Genomic DNA, 23,019 nt, shown 5'->3' on the forward strand with positions numbered 1-23,019 from the left:
CAATCTTTGGACACACACAGAGTTGCAGGCCGAGGACTAACTGCCTCACATCAGTAGGGCTGGGGGCACTGGCTGAGGGATGGGCAGAGGGTGGAACGGATCCATGAGGGGCCCAGGGAGGGGTCTGATAAGCCAAGACACGCCCCCACTCCCAGCCCTGCCCCAGGCCTGGCCACGTCCTGGGCTCCCCTCCCCCACCAGGACTCCGCCCGCCTGTGGTCTCTCCTGTGGCTGCAGCTCCCACGCCGCGGCCCAGTTTAGCGGCTCCAGCCCGCGGCCCCAGGACAGCCCACTCTCCGGCCCAGTCCAGAGGCCTGAAATAGGAAGGAAGAGGGGCCTAAAAATAGCCCTAATTACAGAGGGGCCCAAGGGGGTGGGGGGCGGCGGCTCCTCTCTGGCTCCTGGGCACTGCCACAGCCTGCTCAGGATCCTGCTCCGGCCTTGAGGAAGGGACCCCACCCTGGCCCTCCTGGCCCCAGCCCACAGCCAGCCTCCCAGTGGGACAGGGAGTGAGGGGTGGGGCGGGGGGATGGGCCAGAGGGGAGCTTAGCCCAAGTTAGGGCCAACATGGTCCCCTCCCCTGAATACAGGGATGTGACAGCCCCACCTCTGCTCCCCCCACGTGAAGATCATTGGACAGCTCTTGGCCCCATGGCTGTCACAGAGGGCACTGCCCTCACTCAGCCTACCTCCCTGAGTCCTGGCGCACCCCTCCCTGGCTCCTCCAGGAAGCCTGCCTTGCATATCTTCACCTAGCTCAGGCTCAGCACTAGTAAGCGCTCCCAGATGGCTGCACCTCTGTCTCCCCCATTCGATTGGCCCCTGGGGCAGAGTTATGTTTTCGAATCAGCCTGGGGGCTCCCAGAGGGCAGGGGCCACCTCTTCTACAGTTCAACCTCATTAGAAGAGAAAGAGTGCCAGGATACACGGAACAAAGGGAAAAAAGAAACTGGTTCACGTACAGATGCCTAAATTCTTTTTTTTTTTTTTTTTTTTTTTTTCAGATGGAGTTTCACTCTGTTGCTCAGGCTGGAGTGCAATGGCATGATCTTGGCTCACCACAACCTCCGCCTCCCGGGTTCAAGCGATTCTCCTGCCTCAGCCTCCCGAGTAGCTGGGATTATAGGCATGTGCCACCTTGCCTAATTTTGTATTTTTAGTAGAGACGGGGTTTCTCCGTGTTGGTCAGGCTGGTCTCGAACTCCCAATCTCAGGTGATCCGCCCACCTCAGCCTCCCAAAGTGCTGGGATTACAGGCATGAGCCACCGCGCCCGGCCCAGATGCCTAAATTCTAAGAAGACCCAAGGGCTGAGGTCATCATGAGCACCTCCATGGGCAGAGCATTCTGAGTCAGGCCTGAAAGAAGCAGATCAGGGAGACATGAGAGGGACGGCAGTAGGAATAGGGACTCGGTGCAGGAAAGAGTGCTCTGGCTCTGGGGATCCTTGCCCCAGTCCCTTCCTGCCTCACTCGCCCAGGAAGCCCAGAGTTTTGGAACCTGTGAAGCTTGGGTTTGAGTTCCCTTGCACTACACATGTGCTGTCCTGCCTTCGGCAAGTGGCTTCACTTCTCTGAGTTCTGTTCTCTGGAGATGATCACTAGGACCTCACTGGCTTGCCAGGAGTAGAGGCTATCACACCCTCAGTGGGCGGGCACCCTGAAGGGAATGGCAGGTACAGGCTCTCCCATGGAGCTGGATGCTCCTGCCCCTACCCTGGCCATGCTGGTATTTTGCTGCATGTTTTCCTCTGGGTGTAAAGTCCTGGGAAGGCGTTGGACAGGGTGTGGGTGTTGTGAAAGGTTAATCATCTTGGTGGGGGAGACCCCCAGCAAGGAGGGGGGACACATGATGCGCTGGTGCCATCTGGTGGTTACAAATAGCAATAACAGTTACCTGGGTTGAGAGGAGAGAAGGGATAGAGAGAAAGATCAGGAAAGAGGATGAAAAAGAAGAGGAGGAAGACAGAGAAAGGCAAGAGGAAAGAAGGGAAGGCAGGAGATGGCAGGAGAAGCAAGATGCTTAAGAAGATCGGACCTTCTCAGATGTTGCCACGAGCCTAGGTAGGCCAAGAATATTTTTCTGTGGCATCTCTAGGGTCCCAGAAGCCATAAGGGACCCCATAGCACATGGGTCTGAGCCGCGAGGTCTGATGACCAGGTAATCTGGGATCCAGCAGGTCAAACCAGGGGTTATTCCATGGGGACCCCCCAGTCCTCAGGCCCAGTCTCATGAGCGTTGGGCTGTTGGCCCTGGACATCACGGATGGGGTAAAATGGTCCCCATGAACCTGGCGAAGTTGGCCCCTGGAAAGGTTGGCCATGGGCACCCCCATGAGTGTGAGTGAAGGGAAGCATGTGCCTGTGCGTGTCGCCCGCAGGCAGGAGCCCAGCACACACCCCACCGGCCCTGGGACACCCGTGACATGCACCTGCATTGTGTAGAAGGCTTGGGTTGAGCTGCCTGAGGGGCCCCCACCTCACCCTCTGCTTCCTCTCAGGGGTGGGAGGCCGAGGGTGAACTTGTTTACCACTTCTGCTCCGGGCAGTGGTGATGAGCTCACACTGGCCCAGTGCCCTCCAAGGGCAGGGCCAGGCCTGAGTCATGGGGGTCAGATGACTGCGGAGGCTAAATGGGTCCCATCTTGCAGCCCCCGGGAGCTGTTGGACACCCCGCCCTTCCCCTGATGGTGGGCTACCCTTCCAAATCATTCAGCACCCCCAGGCCAAACACAGGGTGGAGAGGGTTCAGGGTTCAGGCCACCGTGGGCCCCTCCCCACAATTCCACCTATCCCAGGGCCATTCACTGCCCTCTGGGGGCACCACCCTAGTTCAAGCTAATGCCCTCCCAGAGTGGCAAACACTCCTCTAGTCACATGTGAGGCCCCAAACACATCCTAGAAATAGATTAAACATTGAGGCTGTGACTTCTCCTGGGGCCTCAGGCTGCGGCACTGTCTAACGAGGTGGCGAACCGATGCTCTCCAGCAGCACTTCCCCAGTGACCTTTGCCCTTGGCCTGTGGTGTACGTTCCTGGGGCTGCAGTTGATGAAAGCTAAGAGAAGACCCTCAGCTCTGTCCCCCAGCAGACCTGCGGGATCAGGATTATCTGCTGATTGGAGGCCCACACCCTGGCTCCCTTCAGACAGCGTGAGGAACCAAGGTTAGCTTTAGCCAACAATAATTCCACCTTGGCCGGGAGCGGTGGCTCACGCCTGTAATCTCAGCACTTTTTGGAAGGCCAAGGCGGGCAGATCACCTGAGGTCAGGAGTTCAAGACCAGCCTGGCCAGCATGGTGAAACCCTGTCTCTACTAAAAATACAAAAATTAGCCAGGCGTAGTGGCGCATGCCTGTAATCCCAGCTACTCGGGAGGCTGGGGCAGGAAAATGGCTTGAACCCGGGAGGAGGAGGTTGCAGTGAGCCAAGATACTACCACTGCACTCCAGCCTGAGCAACTGAGCAACACTCCGTCTCAAAAATAATAACAATAATAATAATAATTCCACCTTCATGATGGATTTTTGTCTTTCACATCTTTTCTAGTATGCTGGGATATTTGGGTTCCACTGAAAATAAACTCTTAACGGATTTAAAAGCCTCCTCTTTATCTGGAGCACTGCCCAAGCTACAGCTTCCGTGGCATACCTCCCTCAAAGACGCTGGCTCCTGGAGGGCTACTCCACTGTTGCCCCATAATATTTCCCTGACAGCGCACACAGCCTTCCATCCATGACTGGGTTTAGATGTGTTTGAGCCTCGTCTTGTCTCCCTCCCCAGTAGGACTGCTGCTCCCTGTGGTCAGGGCTGGAGCTCTTCACTCTGGGAACTCCCTTACCCCCAGGTCCCCACCCTACAGTCCACAGACGTTGGCAGAGACCTGGACATGCAGGCAGGTTCAATCCAGGTCCTGTCACTAGACTCACTGGGTGGCCTTGCATAGGCGTTCGCTGTCCCCATCTGTACAAAAAGAGGATTGGAAAAGACGACCCCATAGAGGACCCTCTGAATCCTAAAACTCTGTTTACAACTAACCAACAGGGGCATCTGTTTTTGTTGCAAAACTGAAGGAAGGCTGGGGAGGGAATTAGTGCTAGGGCTCCCTCCTGCTGCCCCAGCTCCCCACCCCCAGCCCCGAGCTGGCACTGATTCCTTCCCACTGCTGCTTTGGCAACGCCTGCTTCCTCCCGGCCTCCCCTGGCTTCACTGATTCCCCAACACGCCACCCCCGGCGGCCTCCTGCTTCAAGCCCTGACAGTGCCCCGGCTCCCCCATCCGCTCCTCTGATCTTCAACCCTGGCAGCCCCTCTCCCCAGTTTGGCACTGCATCTTTCAGCCTGCTGTCTGCCAAGCCTGGGCATCACTCACTCTCCATGCCCAGGCACCAGGGTTTGGCTTTGGCCTCCCCAAATCTTCAAGCCTCAACATCGTCCTCACCCACCTGCCCCTGGGCGCCGGAGACTCTCCACCGGAAACTCTCCAACTCTTCCTGAAGCCAGCTTGGTCATCCCTCTGTCTCAGGGCCAGCCTACACCTCCGGGAGCACTGGCTGGTGGCACTACTGTCACCCCCTTAGGTCCTCCCATGAGTCTCAAGGTGATGACTCCATTTACTCTTTGGTGAGAGAGGAGGACAGCTTCACTCTATCATCATCAACATGAAAGAACCAAGGCGCTGCCTCTGAGTCCCAGAGGCAAGTCCCAGAGGCCGCAGGGGCTCTAAGTCACAGGGGGAACCTCCCAGAGGACCACTGACTGATAATGGGATTTCAGGGCCCTCTGGCCAGGAGGATTCTTCGCAGGAAAACTGAAAGCAGGCCCCATACACTGGTGGGCGTGCTCCTGACCCGGGGCACCCCAATGTCTCTGCCTCCAGCCCCTGCTTCCCTGTGGGACCTTCTGCTGCATTTGACACTGGTGACTGTTCCCTGTGTGTTTTTTGTTTGTTTGTTTGTTTGTTTGTTATAGACAGGGTCTCACTCAGTAACCAAGGCTGCAGTGCAATTGCACAATCTCTGCTCACTGCAACCTCCACCTCCCAGGCTCAAGTGATCCTCCCACCTCAGCCTCCTGAATAGCACATGCCACCATGCCCAGCTACTTTTTAAAAATAAAAATTTTTTTTTTGAGATGGAGTTTTGCTTTTGTTGCCCAGGCTAGTGTTCAATGGCGCGATCTCTGGTCACTGCAACCTCTGCCTCCCAGCAGGTTCAAGCGATTCTTTTGTCTCAGCCTCCTGAGTAGCTGGGATTACAGGCGCCCGCCACTATGCCCAGCTAATTTTTGGTATTTTTAGTAGAGACGGGGTTTCTCCATGTTGGCCAGGCTGGTCTTGAACTCCTGACCTCAGGTGATCCGCCTGCCTCGACCTCCCAAAGTGCTGGGATTACAGGTGTGAGCCACTGCTCCTGGCCTAATTTTAAAATTTTTTTATAGAGACAAGGTTTCACCATGTTGCCCAGGCTGGTCTCAAACTCTTAGGTTCAAGCAAGTGCTGGGATTACAGGCATGAGCCACTGCCACCATGCCCAGCCACCTTCCATGGTTTTATTTTGTTTTGTTTTTCTCTTTTTTGAGACATTCTCACTCTGTTGCCCAGGCTGGAGTGCAATGGCGCCATCTCGGCTCACTGCAACCTCTGCCTCCCGGGTTCAAGTGATTCTCCTGTCTCAGCCTCCCGAGTAGCTGGGATTACAGGTATGTGCCACCAAGCCTGGCTAATTTTTGTGTTTTTAATACAAAATTTGGCCAGGTCCTGGTTCTTAAAACTCCTCTCCCCATGGGCTTTTCGTATTTCTCTTCTAGTCTTTTTTTTCAAAATAGATGAATTATATAAAGCACATATAACAGTATGGCAAACCTGGAATATGCTCACTACCCAGCTTAAGGAATAACTCATTTCCAAGAAGAATTAAAACCACCTGTGTCCTCTCCTGACCCCCATGCCCCTCCCTCCTTCCCTCCCCATGGGTGAGCTCCCTCCTAAACCCATCAGTTATTCCCATGAGTATTTCACAGTTCCACTACCTGTGCATGGATCCCTTCATAACATGGAGATGTGTCTTTCATGTTTGTAAATTCTACCTAGATGGGCTGGCATGATAGGTATCCTGCTGCACTTTGCTGCTTTTGCTCAACATTTTGTGAGTTGTTTGTTTGTTTGTTTGTTTGTTTGTTTGGAGACGGAGTCTTGCTCTGTCACCCAGGCTGGAGTGCAGTGGTGCCATCTCGGCTCACTGCAACCTCTGCCGCCGGGGCTCAAGCAATTCTCCTGCCTCAGCCTCCCAAGTAGCTGGGACTACAAGCCAGGGCCACCACATCCAGCTGATTTTTGTATTTTTAGTAGAGATGGGGTGTCACCGTGTTAGCCAGGATAGTCTCGATTCCTGATCTCGTGATCCGCCCACCTCAGCCTCCCAAAGTGCTGGGATTGCAGGTGTGAGCCACTGCACCCGGTCAACATTTTATGAGTTTATATGTTGATACATGAACTCTAACTCATATATTTTCACTGCTGTGTAATAGTCCACTGCCATAAGTGCTTAATCCATTCTCAGGTTAATGGACATTTTGATTACTTCTTGTCTGTTTTCAGTTGTGGTTTGTTGTTTTTGTTTGTTTGTTTTGAGACAAGGTCTTGCTTTGTCACCCAGACTGAAGTACAGTGGCACAACCACTGCTCACTGCAGCCTTGACCTTCTGGGCTCAAGCCTCCCACCTTAGCCTGTGAGTAGCTGGGATTACAGGTACACATCACCACACCCAGCTAACTTTTTATTTTTTGTAGAGATAGGGTCTTGATTTGTGCCCAGGCTGGTCTTAAACTCCTGGACTCAGGCAATCCTTCTGCCTTGGCCTCCCAAAGTACTGGGATTACAGGTATGAGCCACCACACTGGGCCTTCAATTGCTTTTTAATGCTGCAAGTAATACATGCAAGTATTGTCACTGTAAAATATTCAAATAATACAGCAAATCAAATAGATGATGTTACTTCAGCTCATCTCAGAAGTGCATGCTTCCTGCCCTTATCAGGTGTGAACATGTACATGTCTATGCATATGCGTCTGCATCTTTGTAAGCGTCACTCTCCTTGGTGTCCGCACCTCTTCTCTCTCCTGATGCACCTGCCCCTCTAATTCTCCTTCTCGGTCTCTCCCATCCCACCCTCTTGCCATAGCCTACCTAGCTCACCATGTCAGCCTGTTATTGTTGATTTTGCTGGGTTTTCCTGGTCTCCTCTAGCTTCACCAGCCCCAAACACTGAGTTCCTTAAAGCTCCATGGCTTTGCCCCTGGAGTTCCAGCATCTCCAGCATCTCCCATCAAATTGTCCAAATTGACACTCACCCCGAGCCTGCTCCCCTAAGCCTGCTCTCCTTCCTCTTCCTCCTCACAATCCTCCTTCCCTCCAGGTCTCAGATCTACTGATGCCTGATGCCTTCTGCTATGTCATTGACCCCAGCCCTCTTCTCCCCAGTCCCAGCACTGACTTCGAGGCTGACCCAGGTCTTCCCTGGACTACTACAATGACTTCCTCCTAAAAGGCTTCCCTGCCTCCAGCCCCTCCCCATCTCCATTCCCTCCTCCTCGTCACCTCTTTGAGGAGAGGAGAGTTTAACAGCCCTTAAGAGAAACAAAAATCCCCTAGGGATTTTATCTGCCTGGATAAAATCCAAGCTCCCCAGCATGGCATTCGAGGCCTGAAGGGGCTCCCCATTTCCCAGACAGACTGTACGGCTCTCACTGAACTTAAACCCAGTGAGAACTGTCTTCTTTCCAGCCTCAGTACCTTTTTGTGCTGTTCCCACTGCCTAAACACCCTTCCCTACCATCACTCGGCAAACTGGCATCCACCATTCAAGATCTCCTCTGAGAACTTTTCCTGACTCTCCCCGCAGAATTTCCCCTCGATGCATCCATGCTCTGTACAAAACTCTACTATAACTCCTGAAGACTCATGCTCAGGTTGACCAGAAAACTCCTAAAGTCAAAAACCCCTTTTTGTGAGCCCTGTATGTGCACTCATACAATGTACACTATAACCTGATTTGACACTCAAATACATAGTCGCCATGCTTAAAGCAACGGTACCATTGTGCTTTGTCTCCAGTCACATGCCTCTCTCCCCCTGCCCCATGTAAGCTTTCTGGGACTGTGACACGTCTTATTCTTATTTCCCCATGCTTAGCACAGGCATTTTAATTAGGGGTCAGAGGATGCCTATTTGGGGACAAGATAAGCTCCATCATCCCCTTTGGATTTCTGCCCTAATATTTTATCGTCTGTCCCCCCAGTCTGGCTTTATCAAGGCCTGTGCTAGCCCATAAGGCACATCTGTGTGAAATGGGAAAAAGCAGCCCTTCCTTGAATGGTGCAGGTGAAGCCCAAGTGATTGGTTTGGTGAAATGAGCAGGGCTGAATTTCAGCCTCCATGATCTGTCTCAGTCAGGCACCCTTGTGCAGTGCTCAACCTGCACAACTGTATAAGGCATCCCTGTCTATGATGGCATACTTAACTAAAAAGGTGGCACTCAGGCTATCCCTCTCCTCTGCCCCATCCCTCCCTCTCTGCCCGTCTCAGATATATACTCACTCCAAATGACATCTCCAATCCACCTCACTTAGAATCTCAAATCTTTCCATTCAACAAACTTTCCATTTTACAGATGAGTCCCAAAGAGAATGAAGTCATGCCTAGTGTCACTCAGAGCTGAAGGCGAAACAAGGAAATCGTGGAGGGAGAAAAGGAGTCTGCAGACAAGTGGAGGGAAAGTACCAAGACATGAAGATCGCACAGCCGCTAAAGGGAAGTTCTTTAAAGGCCCCACATCCAGTGTAAGGCACAGGGCAACTGTGCCCTAAAACTTTCCAACTGTTTCCATCTGCGGGGGCAGAACTGCAGGAACGGGGAGCCAGCCCAGCCAAGACGGCGGAGCCTAGGGTCCCAACTCCAGACCTGGACACTTCCTGGGATCACCTCAGCCCTAAGGACTTAGAGAATCATTTACTTGCCTTCTCTAGCCATCTCTGCTCCCTGATTGAGTGCTCACACATGAGGCCAGAAAGGGACCGGAGTTCTTCCCTCCCCACCCCAAGACTAACCCCTGCTCTTCTAGACCACAGACAAACTGGGCAGCCTCTCATCCCCCATAGCTGCTGCCCCCAGCTCCATCAGCTCTGGTCCGGCCAGGGAAAGCAGGATGGAGGGTCAGTCCCAAAAGGGCAGTTCCATGAGCCCCTCATACCAAGCCCCTGCCAGCCAAGTCCCCAATCTGTGGGTGCTGTCACCATGTGGCTGGCTCCAGAGTCCTCCCTGACATGAGAAACAAACTGTTCTGCAGACGCTGGGGTCTGGAGGCTCCACTTGGTAGACAGAGGACAGTGCATTATAATTACATTTGCAATTAGCTGTTCACTTTTCTCTCGCACTTGCTAACCAAGATCCAGGAAAAAAACGGTTGATGTTAATCATAAGCTTCTCTTCTCTCACTAATGGGGTCAGACGCTGGTGCCTTGATAGCACACAGGCTCCAGAAGGAATAAGCACTCTGGAGGGAGACTTCTTCAGGGCCACATTTGAGGCCAGGGTCAGGAGAAGACCCCACATGCCCCAACAGAGGGGCTTCACCAGCCTCCCTCAGCCTGGCTCCCTCTGCTTCTGAAATCTACCTTTGAGGTCCTTGTATGCTCAACTTTGTCTAAGAAATAGGCGGGGCACAGTGGTTCACGCCTGTAATCCCAGCACTTTGGGAGGCCAAGGTGGACGGATCACTTGAGGTCAGGAGTTCAAGACCAGCCTGGCCAACATGGTGAAACCCCATCTCTATCACAAATACAAAAAAATTAGCTGGGCATGGTGGCTCATGTCTGTTATCCCAGCTACTCAGGAAGCTGAGGCAGGAGAATTGCTTGAACCCAGGAGGCGGAGGTTGCAGTGAGCCAAGATGGTGCTACTGCACTCCAGCCTGGGCAGCTGAGCAAGACTCCATCTCAAAAAAAATGAAAAGAAAAGAAAAGAAAAGAAATAGAAATAGACCCCTCCACAGGGAACTGCTAGTATGAGAGAGACCCAGCTCCTGTCCTTAGGAAACTCTCAACCTGATGATAAAATATCAGGGAATGCCTTAAATGACTTTCCTTCATCTGAGCTTTCCCCTGAAATATTGAGGAATGTTACTGTTTAACTATATTATTAAGAGTAATAATAACTGCTACCATTTATTAAGTGCCTATGATGTGCCAGATGCTGCACGAAGTTCTTTTATGTATTATCTCATTTAACTTCAAAAATACTTCGATATGAGGATATGTATTATGATCTCCATCTTACAGATAAGGTGAGTGAAATTCAGAAAACTTAAATAACTTGCCTAAGTAACAACTAATACCCATGGTAAGGGCTGGGGCCAGAATTGGAACCCAGGGTATTGTTGTTAACACTATGGTATGGTGTGCTTCTACGCTTGACTTAAATCCGACACGTGGACAAACACCCGTCATCATGTATGTTGTCTTTCCTCATGGAGTCTAATTGCAAAAAACATGTGCGTGGCTATGAGCTCCATGGAGAAAGGTGATGGAGAAGGAAAGGAGGCAGGGTGAGAGGCCCCCAGGTCCCTGGATCCCTGGGTCAGGGTGCACATTTGATGGTGGTGGAGGAGGTGCTGATGATATGGGTGAGTTCAGGAACTGTGTTGAATCATTTTCAGAACTCTGACCAGGCCAGGCATGGTGGCTCACACCTGTAATCCCAGCACTTTGGGAGGCTGAGGCAGGTGGATAGCTTCAGGCCTGGAATTCGAGACCAGCCTGGACAACATGGCAAAACCTTGTCGCTACTGAAAATACAAAAATTAGCTGGGCAGAGTGGCATATGTCTATAGTCCCAGCTACTCAGGTGGCTGAGGCAGGAGAATCCCTTGAACCCAGGAGGCAGAGGTTGCAGTGAGCCGAGATCGCACCACTGCACTCCAGCTTGGGCAACAGAGCAAGACTCAAAACAACAACAAAAAAGAACTCTGATCCGCTAGTGGTGAGAATCTTTCTGAAACTGGGCAGTACTTTCAGGCCCTTCCAGAGACACATGGGGCATAACTGAGGGGCTAGAAATGCCAAGACCAAAGCAGACTTGGGCCAAACCGCCTGCCACGAATATGGGCAAAGGCATCTGCCCACACAATCTCTGGGAACAGAGGGCAAGGGCTCTGTTTGCTCCATCTACACTGTGGACCTAGAGATCCGCTTTTCCAAACCCTTAGTGTTCTGTCTAGGACAAGTGTCTGAGCACACCCACATTATCAATGAGGTAAAGGGAGTCCTGGGTTCCTCCTTTTCCCCCAAATGCCCCTGCCATGGCACTTTCCACACTGTGGAAATAGCCACGGTTTCCAGCCCATGCCCTGCCTCCCTCCCAGCCTTCCAGACCTTTGGAGTTTTCTCTGCCTTCTTCCCATCACCCTCTCCTTTCTGCTCCGTGTGCCCCACCTCAACCCCGTATTAAAATTGTGATAATGCTTGTCTGTTTCTTTTATTCCTCCCTCCCTCCCTTCCTTTCTCTCTCTCTCTCTCTCTTTCGAGATAGGGTCTCACTCTGTCACCCAGGCTAGAGTGCGGTGGCACGATTTCTGCTCACTGCAGCCTCCACCTCCCAGGTTCAAGTGATCCTCCCTCCACAGCTGGGATTACAGACAGTGAGCCACCGTGCCCAGACCTCTGTTTCTTTCAACTCTGTTCACAGAGTTGCATCTGAAGGTGTTCAGTAAATCCAGAAGCAGTGAATGAACGCATGAAAGGAACCTCAAAGACTTGGGGGAAGAGTTGTTTTTTCCAAAGTCTTAAGCCATCACAGCGGGAGAGGGCCAAGCACAGGGTGCAAAGTCCCAGCCAAGCACTCCTGGCTACCTTTACCCACCACCCTCCCCGCTACTGGAAGGGCCGCACTACGTGCCCGAGGACACCCAGACCCCCCGCCCGTGGCAGCCCTGCCCCGTCTTTATCTCCTGTCCCGCTATCCAGGGACAGGCCTTTCCAAGTCCAGGACCCAGGTCCAGCCCAACCTGGATCTCGCCACGCCGGCGCGCTGGGAGGGGAAACGAGGTGGTCAGAAGCTTCCACGTGGGGGCGCTGGAGGGGCGCGGGAACGACTGAAGCAGACCTCCCCCAACCCTTCGTACTTAGTCATTGAAGGAACCCAGATCGTCAACCTGCAGCTGCCCCTGTCCCCAGGGTCGCCACCAGGCAGTCATGACCCCCCACCGAGCCCTCTCCCTTCCGCCTTGCCTCCTGGCCCCCGCCAAGCCCCATTCCTTCGTGTTCGCTCCTCAGTAAAGATGAAGGAGCCCGCGAGTGGCAGATAGGTGTAGGTTCGAATCCCGCCTCTGCCCCTTAGTGGTTGGCGGCCTTCTCCCAGCGCTGGCCTGTAAAATGGGCTCATCACGCACCGACTTTAGCTGGAGGAGGCGTTCAGGAAACGTCAGCTTCCTGCCCGCATCCGCCCTCATCTCGCATTTCCCTCTTCTCTGTTCTCCCTCTGCTTTTTTTCCCCCCCTTTGGCTTTGTTTTAAATCCCTCCCTCCTGCGCCCTTTCTCTTCTCGGCTCCGCAATCTTAGCCAAACCGCAGCGTTTAGCAATCCTGCGCCCACCCGGCGCCCGGGGAGCCTCGCCGCGGCTGCGACCCGCCCCCGGCCCGGCTCCCGCGGGGGCGCCACCGCCGCGACGTACCCCGCCAGAGATCGCACGCTGCCACCAGCCCGCCTCACCTGGGGGTCGCACCCCGACTTGCGCTCGGCCCTGCCCCAGCCCACCCCGGATCGGCCGGGTCCCTCCTCTGGCGGCAGCGCTGCAGCCCACCCGCCGCCGGGGCCGCGGGGACCGGGAGGAGCTGGACGCACTGGCCAGGGCCGTGCCCGGGTGGCCGAGGGCACCGGGCGGGGCGGCGGGCTCGGCCGCCAGGACTGCCAGCGCCAGCCTGACCGCAGCCCAAGGGCGACGCTGCAAATAGTCGCGGTTTCCAGCCTGTGCCCTGCCTCCCTCCCAGCCTTCCGGACCTTTTGGGTTTTCTCTGCTTTTTTTCCCGTCGCCCTCTCCTTTCTGCCCCGTGCCCCCCGCCTCGTCTCTGCTGTGCGCCCACCACATCCTGCCTCCTGCAGGACGGCTCTGGCGCTGGTGAGGTCGGGATCACGCAGGATGGCTCTGGCGCTGGTTGAGGTCGGGAGCCGGAGAGGGGGCCAGGAGACCAGCGCTCTTTCGAAGGAATGAAATCATCATCATCGTCATCATCACCACCACAGCAATTAAGTTAGGGTTAACTGCGCGCGTGCTGTGTGCCAGGGACTCTGCTGAACGTTTTACCGGCAGGAATTCATGAAATCTTTACTACACACTACAAGGACCAGCTTCAATTTGCAAATGGAGAAACTGAGGCTCAGACACTCAGTAGAGACTAAGGTCATCCCATCTGCATCGGGAGAATGGAAGGCCATCTCCCCTGTCCAGAGGCCCAGGCTGTGATTCTGCCTGAAGCCCTGTGGGTAAGGCCCCACTGGAAGGTGGGAAGGAGCTGGCTGGGGGGTCCAAGTTAGTTTGCCAATGAATTCTCAGTGTATCCTACAGCAAGCCCGGTCTGCCTCAGTTTCCACACCTGTGAAACCAAAGGGATGAAAAGCAACATTTTGTTTCCTCTAAGGAAGAACCTGTTAATGACAACGGAAAACCCCAAATGGAGTGTGAGGCTTTAGGCGTCCTGCACCTGGGGGTGTTCAGGGAGAGGCTGGGGGACTGCCTCCCTACAGAGTTGAGAGCAACCCACAAGCCAGGACTGGCTGCCTGGGAATTAGGTTAAGCTGGGGAAGCTGCATTTTAGCAAATTCGGGGATTCTGAAGCCTTCCAGTTTAGAACCCACCAAAAAGATTCCTGAAAGTGGGTTGAAGAAGAGAGGGGAAGTCCTCCCTCAAACACTCCATACTTACTCTTATTTATCTCTCACTTGGCTGGCCTGGATTCAGGGTGAGTGCAGGTTTATTAAGGACCTACTGTATGCCAAGCACACATCTATCACAGCCCTACTCTCAAAGAGCTGGTGGCATAGTCAACAACCACATGGCTGACTAGCAGAGATGCCCTCAGCCCAGCTGTCCCTTTTGGGAGAACTGGAGCCAAGCTGCTGCTTCCAGGGGTGAACACCCTGAGCAGCGCCAGAGCCATCAGTGAGCAGAGCTGGGGTTGCCTTCACCTCCACTGGCCCCCTCCGCAGCCAGCCTTGTGCAGGACACAACCTGTACAACCTCGCACAGCGGCCTGTGGGAAGCCATAGAGATCCAAGTGGGAGATGTTGGCAAAAGGAGCCAATTAGTTCTTGCTGGAGACAGGAATAGAGAGAGAAGAATTCTATGTAAGAGGTGAATATTAAGCTGGATGTTTAAGAATGAATGGGAGTTCACCAGGGGGAAAGGGAGGTCCAGCAGAGGCAACAGCCTGTCCTGGGACAGGGGTAGTGGTTCACTGGGAAGGAGGACGTGCCTTTCCCTTGCTCCCACCGCTATGCTGGCACATGTCAAACCAAACGTAGCTTGTCTGCCAACCAGAGGTCTCCGTGCCTGAACTGTGAGATGCTATAGGATCAGTGTCTTACTCATCTTCTACAGCCCACTGCCTCACCCAATGCCGATAACAGTAACAGTAATAATGGTCAAGCCGGGTGCTCATGCCTGTAATCCCAGCACTTTGGGAGGCCAAGGCAGGCAGATCACTTGAGGTCGTGAGTTCAAGACCAGTCTGACCAATATGATGAAACCCTGTCTCTACTAAAATACAAAAATTAACTGGGCGTGGTGGCGGGGGCCTGTAATCCCAGCTACTCAGGGGCTGAGGCAGGAGGACTGCTTGAACCCAGGAGGCAGAGGCTGCAGTGAGCCGAGATCGCACCACTCCACTCCAGTCTGGGCAACAGAGCCACACTCCATCTCAAAAACAAAAACAAAAAAAAGGCAGCTGACATTGTTTTCCCCGCATAGCTGTTACAGAGGTCTCCAGAGCCTTCTCTCTCCTGTGCAAAATGGCAATTCTTAAGGAAAAACTCACTGCACCAGTTATGGAAGAAGAGGCAACAGTCCCAAACAATAAGATCACTGTAGTGGGTGCTGGACAAGCTGGTATGGCGTGTGCTATCAGCATTCTGGGAAAGTCTCTGGCTGATGAACTTGCTCTTGTGGATGTTTTGGAAGATAAGCTTAAAGGAGAAATGATGGATCTGCAGCATGGGAGCTTATTTCTTCAGACGCTAAAATTGTGGCAGATAAAGATTATTCTGTGACTGCCAATTCTAAGACTGTAGTGGTAACTGCAGGAGTCCGTCAGCAAGAAGGGGAGAGTCGGCTCAATCTGGTGCAGAGAAATGTTAATGTCTTCAAATTTATTATTCCTCAGATCATCAAGTACAGTCCTGATTGCATCATAATTGTGGTTTCCAACCCAGTGGACATTCTTACATATGTTACCTGGAAACTAAGTGGATTACCCAAACACTGCGTGATTGGAAGTGGATGTAATCTGGATTCTGCTAGATTTCGCTACCTTGTGGCTGAAAAACTTGGCATTCATCCCAGCAGCTGCCATGGATGGATTTTGGGGGAACATGGCGACTCAAGTGTGGCTGTGTGGAGTGGCATGAATGTGGCAGGTGTTTCTCTCCAGGAATTGAATCCAGAAATGGGAACTGACATTAATAGTGAAAATTGGAAGGAAGTGCATAAGATGGTGGTTGAAAGTGCCTATGAAGTCATCAAGCTAAAAGGATACACCAACTGGGCTACTGGATTAAGTGTGGCTGATCTTATTGAATCCATGTTGAAAAATCTATCCAGGATTCATCCCGTGTCAACAATGGTAAAGGGGATGTATGGCATCGAGAATGAAGTCTTCCTGAGCCTTCCGTGTATCCTCAATGCCCGAGAATTAACCAGCGTTATCAACCAGAAGCTAAAGGATGATGAAGTTGCTCAGCTCAAGAAAAGTGCAGATACCCTGTGAGACATCCAGAAGGACCTAAAAGACCTGTGACTACTGGGCTCTAGGATGTAGAAATTTAAAAACTACAATGTTATTAACTCTGAGCCTTTAGTTTTCATCCGTGTACATGGATCGCAGTTTGCTTTGATCTTCTTCAATATGTGAATTTGGGCTCACAGAATCAAAGCCTATGCTTTGTTTAATGCTTGCAGTATGAGCTCTTGAACAAATAAAATTAACTATTGTAGTGTGAAAAAAAAAAAAGGTCAGCAGGTGGTAAATATTGACCATCACGCATTGTGCTAAGTGCTCCAGGGCATTCTCTCATTTCATCCTCAAACTTTGGAAACAAGTGCTATTATTAATCCTGTTTTACAGACAAGGATTCTCGAGAAGAGTTAAGTAATGTGCCTAAGGTCACACAGCTATTTGGAATCCAGGCCTCTGTGACCACAGAGCCCTTGTTCTAGACCAATGAGTGGATAGATGGATGAATGGATCTGGGTGGATAGGTGAGAGGGAAGAACTAAATGAAGGACCATGAACTCCACGCTAGGGAGCTTGAATTCACTCGAGGGCAGTGGGGAGACACTGGAAGGTGGTGAGCAGGAGAGGCAAGTCAGTTTAGGGATTTAGAGAGATCACTTTGACAACAGGGGAAAGATCAGAGCCAATGATGCTTGAAACCTGCGGCCATTTTTCTGGCAAATCCCAATTCCCATTTGTGAGGAGCCTCATTTCTTTAAGCACTGTTATTTCTCTTAGAGCAAGACATGTGTTCTTACTCTAGTTCTTAGTCACACAGGGACTATTGATGGAGGAGAATGCTGGAGAGGAGGGGGCTCAAAGACAGGAAGAGACAGAAAGGGGACACTGCTAATTTCCAGGGAGAGGCTTCTCTGCACAGGGGAGCAGAGCACTAGGAAGAGAGAAGGCATATGGCCCCCTCCCTTTATTCCTAAGATGAGAAGGTCCCCTCAGGGTTTCCAGCCTGGAAGCTGCAAGCTCCAGGTCCCACACACTGCCCCACTGTGCACCTGCCACCAGGGAAACAGCCATAGGCGAGGCAGGTGTTGCATCAGAGTGTTAAGCCCTGGAATCAAATGTTAGGGGGTGGCAGTGAAGAGGTCTGATCCCTCCTCCTGAGCAGCTCCTTAATATCACTGGCCTGTCCAGCCAGGGAGGGAGGGGAGTCACAGAAACTGGCCTGGGGGTCAGTTAAGCTGAAGGAAAGAAGCAGGAACAGCTGGAAGGACCAGAAAACAGGGGAAGTTTCCCCTATCTACACTCAAGGAGCCAAAGAGCGAACCAAAGCCTGCAAGAGGCGTCTTCAGGCTGAGAGGGACTCCCAGAGGGTTCCGGGACAGTGCAGGCTCACCATGCTGCCTTGCCTCGCCCTGCTTCTCCTGATGGAGCTGTCTGTGTGCACTGTGGCAGGTGATGGTGAAGTGGAACTCTGCCCCAAAGCAGAGACCTGGATAACTGTGGCCTTGGAGGTACCTTTGGGGAGAAGCTCTGACCAGGGCAGGGGATAATTGGCAGTAGAGAGACAGATCCCCTGCATGGCTGCGGGGAGAGCAGGTAGCCTGCAAGGCAGGTTGTCTCTCTACCATGGGTAGATTCAAGGCTATGAGCCCTGGCCTGGCAGACCTCCGAAGTGTGTGTGTGTGTGTACGTGTAAGAAACTGGCACTGTCTGAAATGCTTTATATTAACTCAATCCTCCCATCAACCTCACGGGGAAGGTATCGATACATGACCACCCCCACTTCACAGATAAGGAAACCGAGGCACAGAGAAGTGAAGTATTTTGTCCAAGGTTGCACAGCTTCAAAAGTACAACTACACACTTTGCCCAAGGTCTGATTCTGTGTATCTGTGCATCTGAGGAGCTTTTCCAGAATTTTCTTTCAAGGGGATCAACTTAAACAGGACCACTATTTGGTCTCACATGTAGAAATGACCCTGCATCTGCCCCCAACTCCTGCCTGACAATCTGATTGGGGAGACAAAGATTCTGACCTCAGGGGTTCCCTAATCAGACAAGACAGGGACCAACAAGCCAGAGACAAAGACGGGTAAATAAGAGGCCAGCGCTCAGGGAAGGCTTCCGGGGGGCAGACAGGACAGAGCTGGGCCTGGCTCCTCCCATTCCCAGGATGGTAAGGACACTGGGGTAGCCTTGGCTTGTGGTCCTGGACTATGGTGAGGTCCTTGGAAGCGCTTAGAAATGGGGCCACAGGAAGAGCCACCGCATGGACAGTCCTGCATGGTGGGTTTCCTTTCTGGTTTGTCTGAATCTGGAAGCGTGTGCAGTGAGAAGGCAGCAGGGCTAGGAGTGTCTCCACTGACGCCTGCTGCTTTCCAGACATCAGTTTCCTCACCTGCAAAACGGAGGAGGGAAGTGACCCCCCAAAGCTTTTCTCCAGCATTGCCATGCTTTATAGAGTCAGTGCCAAACATCAGGGTACCTGGTCTAGAGACAGAAGCCTTGCTGGGTGATGTGGCCTCATCTATGCAGCCCCATGAGAAACATTAAAAACTTCAACTAGCGCTGCTTGACCGTCTCCCAAAAGCACCTCATCCTGCAGCTGGGTCTAATCCTTATTCTCCTTTCACTCTCCTTTACTATCACATCCCTCTGCTTCCTAAAATACAGGACTTGGAATATGGGAGGAGAGACTGGGTTAGAAGTCAGGAAGAACTTACAAACACTGTGGGATGCTAAGCATAATTTAAGTGACGGCTGGCTGTGGAGTCTCATGCCTATAATCCCAGCACTTTGGGAGGCTGAGGCAGGAGGACTGCTGGAGGCCAGGAGTTCAAGATCAGCCTGGGCAACACAGAAAGACCCCCATCTCTACAAAACATAAACAAAATTTGCTAGTCATGGTGATGCACGTCTGTGGCCCCAGCTACTCAAGACTGAGGTGGGAGGATCACTGGAGCCCGGGAAGTTGAGGCTGCAGTGAGTCGTGCTTGTGCCTCTCCACTCCAACCTGGGCAACAGAGCAAGACCCTGCCTCAAAAAAAAAAAAAAAAAAAAGGTGACAAGAATGGGGCACGATCGCATCACTTGCCTCCCTTGCTCTCGGGGCTCCCCCAACCTGTAATCATCCCTGGAGTTGGGGATTTGGGTTAAATGGATATGGAAGGCTCTGGGTGGGGGTAGGAGTCCTTTCAGAGTGAATGGGAACCAATGTCTCCGAATGCTCCCCGCCAGGCACAGAAACCCAGTGGGGGAGAAAGGTCAGTCCTATGGAATTCATAAGTGACCATTCTCTCCAGCTTGCACCTGAAGGCTGCCTCTTACCAAGGCAAAGTGGTTTTCAGAAATGGGTCCAAATCTCCAAAGAGACTTTTCCAGTTATTGGCCAGGCTGGGCAACTCCAGCTCAAGATAGCTGCCCCAGCCACTGATGTCATGGTGGGATGTGAGGGAAGCAGATAGGAAGTGAGTGAATTAATCCAAGGCTTAGAAAACAATCCGTTCCTGATCCTGAAAGGTACGACAACACAAGTTGTGAGAGGCAAGAGGGTTTATATTGTCCCTAGCCAGGTCCCTGCTGGTTCCAGGAGCTCCAGCGCTACCCCTAGGGAAACTGGGGATGGAAGAAAGAGCCTCTGATGCAAGCCCAGCTCCCAGCGTCCTGGCAGGCAGCTTGCATTACTCTAGGGCTCTGTTTGTCTATCTTTAGCTTTCCTGGAAAAGGGGACTCCAGCCTCTTCCCTATTCCCAGACTCTCAGAGAAAGGACTCCTCATTCAGCATTCTGTGTCCCACGTGTGCTGGGATCCTATGTGTGCCAGGCTCAGTGCCAGGAACTGGGGATACAGACATGTGAAGACAGTCTAATGAATGTAACCCACTGTCACTCTCTCAACTAGGAAGCAACTCTCCCTTTCAGCAGAACTGAGCAAGCCCCAGTTCAGAAGTTCAGGTTAAGGTCAGAGAGGGAAAAGGCTTTGGCCAAGGTCACAGAAGCTAATGGAAGAATGAGAATGTCAATCCACAGTTCTTGGTTCAGGACGCCCGCCCCATCAGCTCAGGGATTAAAATGTCTTTGCCCAGCGTAACAGCCTCCACCCCCAGACCACATGCCATTTCCTTCCAGGAGGCCCAGGCTCTAAGGCAAGGGAAATCTGGGGCAATGGGGGAAGTGCCTGGGGAAGAGAGGTGAGTGGGCGTTAGAGTGGGGATAAGGAGGGAAGCAGTCCTGCCTTGCCTCCTGGGGACCCATCATAATTTCACTGGCTGCCCTCTCCTCATCTATGCTGGAGACACTTCCCAAGATAGAGCAGAACCAGTACTGTGAAGTGAGACTTTGAATCTTGGCTCGGCCTCTTTCTGTGTGACCTTGGACAAGTCACTTAACCTCCTTACATCTCAGTTTCTCCATCTGTAAAATGCAGAAGACCTCTGATCCAGCCAAGGAGAAAAAAAGGTAAGTATTGCCCAAACCTGCCCTCAACATGCCCCTGGGGAGGGTTGAGTTGTCCTCAGCACAAACAAACCAGGTGGGTGAGGGGAGATGCTCTGGCCAGAGGCAGGCCAGGCTGGCATTGCTGTGCAGAGGTGGGGCCAGTATGGTTTGTCCATGCTAGGCTTTCTGGTTGTTTCCTTAGAGGGGTGGTCCTAAGGAGTGGCTGCAGGGATAGGAACAGACAATGATGGATCTAGTTCTACCAGCATTTCAAAATTACTTTAGGTCTAAAGCCTGGAATTAGAGGGGGAAAAAAAAAAAAAGTCAACCACTAGAGATAAGAAGTGATTAAATCTTCAAATCCTGGCACCCAGATGATCTTAAAAGTGCGTATCTGGGCCAGGCAGTAGCTCACGCCTGTAATTACAGCACTTTGGGAGCCCAAGGCAGCCAGATCACTTGAGGTCAGGAGTTCGAGATCAGCCTGGCCAACATGGCGACTAAAAATACAAAATACAACTAAAAATGCAAACATTAGCCCGGTGTAGTGGCAGGTGCCTGTGGTCCCAGCTACTTCGAAAGCTGAGGCTGGAGAATCACTTGAACCCAGGAGGCAGGAGGTGCAGTGAGTCAAGTCCAGCCCGGGTGACAGAGGAAGACTGTCTCAAAAAAAAAAAAAAAAAAAAAAGTACAAATCTGAGAAGCCACTACTCTGCTTAAATCTTTCAGCGAAAAGGGAAAAACAAAATCAAAAGAAAATAAACCAACCGGCCGGGTGGGTGTGGTGGTTCACACCTGTAATCCCAGCATTTTGGGAGGCTGAGGCAGGTGGATCACCTGAGGTCAGGAGTTCGAGACCAGCCTGGCCAACGTGGTGAAACCCTGTCTCTACGAAAAATATAAAAATTAGCTGGGCGTGGTGGCGGGTGCCTGTAATCCCAGCTACTCGGGAGGCTGAGACAGGAGAATTGCTTGAACCCAGGAGGCGGAGGTTGCAGTTAGCCGAGATCGAGCCACTGCACTCCAGCCTGGGCAGCAAGAGCGAGACTCTGTCTCAAAAAACAAAAAAAAGAAAAGAAACCAACTTGTACCCTCCACTCCCTCAGTGCTCTCAGGACCAAGTCCAGTCCCCTAACACGACTCACCGCATCCTTCAGGCCTGCCTCACTGACCTGACTCCCAGCCCCATCCTAACCAGTTCTCCTTCCCTGACCGCCTGCCCTACACAGACAGAGCTTGTCGCCATTGCCTGGTGTGACCCTGTTCCTGGCATACTGCATTACACTGTCTTGCTGGGTCACATGGCTGGCTGGTGTCCCCAGACTGGAGGCCCCCCAACAGGCAGGCATCAGATCTGCTGTCGCCTCTGTATCTCCAGTTCCCAGCAGTTTCTACCTGTTAGAAGCACCACTAGGTGTCTGTGAAGGGAGAGCAGAGGGAGAATGGAGGAGCAGGAGGAAGGAATCAGTGAATGAACCAGTGAATAAATCAATCAGTCCATGGTGTTTCCTCACCTCTCGGGATGCCGGAGAAATGATTGCATCTGCAAGACCCCAGCCCTGGCCCTGGCCCTGCCATTACCTGGTTCCCAAGACAGTCCACCTCTGCTGCCTCTCTCTTCTCTACCACTTCTCTCTCCCACCGCCAGCGTATCAGGTGGAACACACGTTCCAGGGCCTCCTGGGCAAGAGAAGTCTGTCCACAGAAGGTAGAGGAGGGCTGCTGGTGGTTGCAAGGGCATCATGAAAAAATGGCCATACACTTTGCTGCCAGTCTCCAAGGTGGGGGTTGGGCAGCTAGACAGACAGGCTCCCCACAAGCCATCATGGGGAGGCCCCCAGGGGAGGCAGTCGAGTGCAAGGAGGTGGTCTTTTTGATGATCCAAGACTGAAATCGCTTTGGCCCAGAAGCTGCACCCTCCCCACCCATGCCACACCCAGGCACACTCTGCCCTGCCCCCACCCCTGCCCCTCAGGGCCAGCTGAAACCATGGGGACTGAAGCCTAGTTTTCCAGACCTTGGAACATCCCCTATTCCCTCACTGTTTGCAAAGCTCTAATCACTGATCGTTACACTAATCATTGATCATTAGAGGGTCACGCCTTTAGTCTTCAGAGATTTTCTGCCTTCAACAACTGTAAGTAAGTGCAGATCACTCTGGGAGGAATAACACCATAAGCAGTTTTCAGCTCACACCTTCTAGCAGAGGCCACAGCCCCAAATGGTTCCAGGGGACCAGGCATGAAAGTAGGTAAATCAATCAGGTTGGGGAAAGGTCACGGCTCAAGTGAGTGGGCACAAGAGGACAGGCAGTGGGTGCCCCAGCGGGTCACAGATATTGAGCTCCCGTCTGCCTTCCCTAGTGCCTAACCTCTTCCACTGGAGCTGCAGACTTCTGGACCCCTCCCCTCCCTAGCACCCCTGGTAGAACACCTGCTCGACTCATTCCATTCAAGAGCCGTGGAAGTCACCTCGATAACAAATAGAGATGAACGTTCCTCCATGCATGGTGTGGGCAGGAATATTAGGAGTCAGTCATCATTTTTCAGAGATGGGAAGCTACTGGCCCAAAGTCACACAGTGAGCTGATA

General features: G+C 52.4%; 1 pseudogene across 1 annotated transcript; it reads left to right on the forward strand.

The window, feature by feature from the left end:
- Positions 1-14,941: 14,941 nt before the first annotated feature.
- Positions 14,942-16,271, forward strand: LOC101001151 (annotated as a pseudogene). Its single transcript, XR_162779.5, has one exon. The product of XR_162779.5 is annotated as an L-lactate dehydrogenase B chain pseudogene (transcript).
- Positions 16,272-23,019: the final 6,748 nt, after the last annotated feature.

Source organism: Papio anubis, chromosome 17, assembly GCF_008728515.1.
Source record: "Papio anubis isolate 15944 chromosome 17, Panubis1.0, whole genome shotgun sequence".
Lineage (NCBI taxonomy): Eukaryota > Metazoa > Chordata > Mammalia > Primates > Cercopithecidae > Papio > Papio anubis.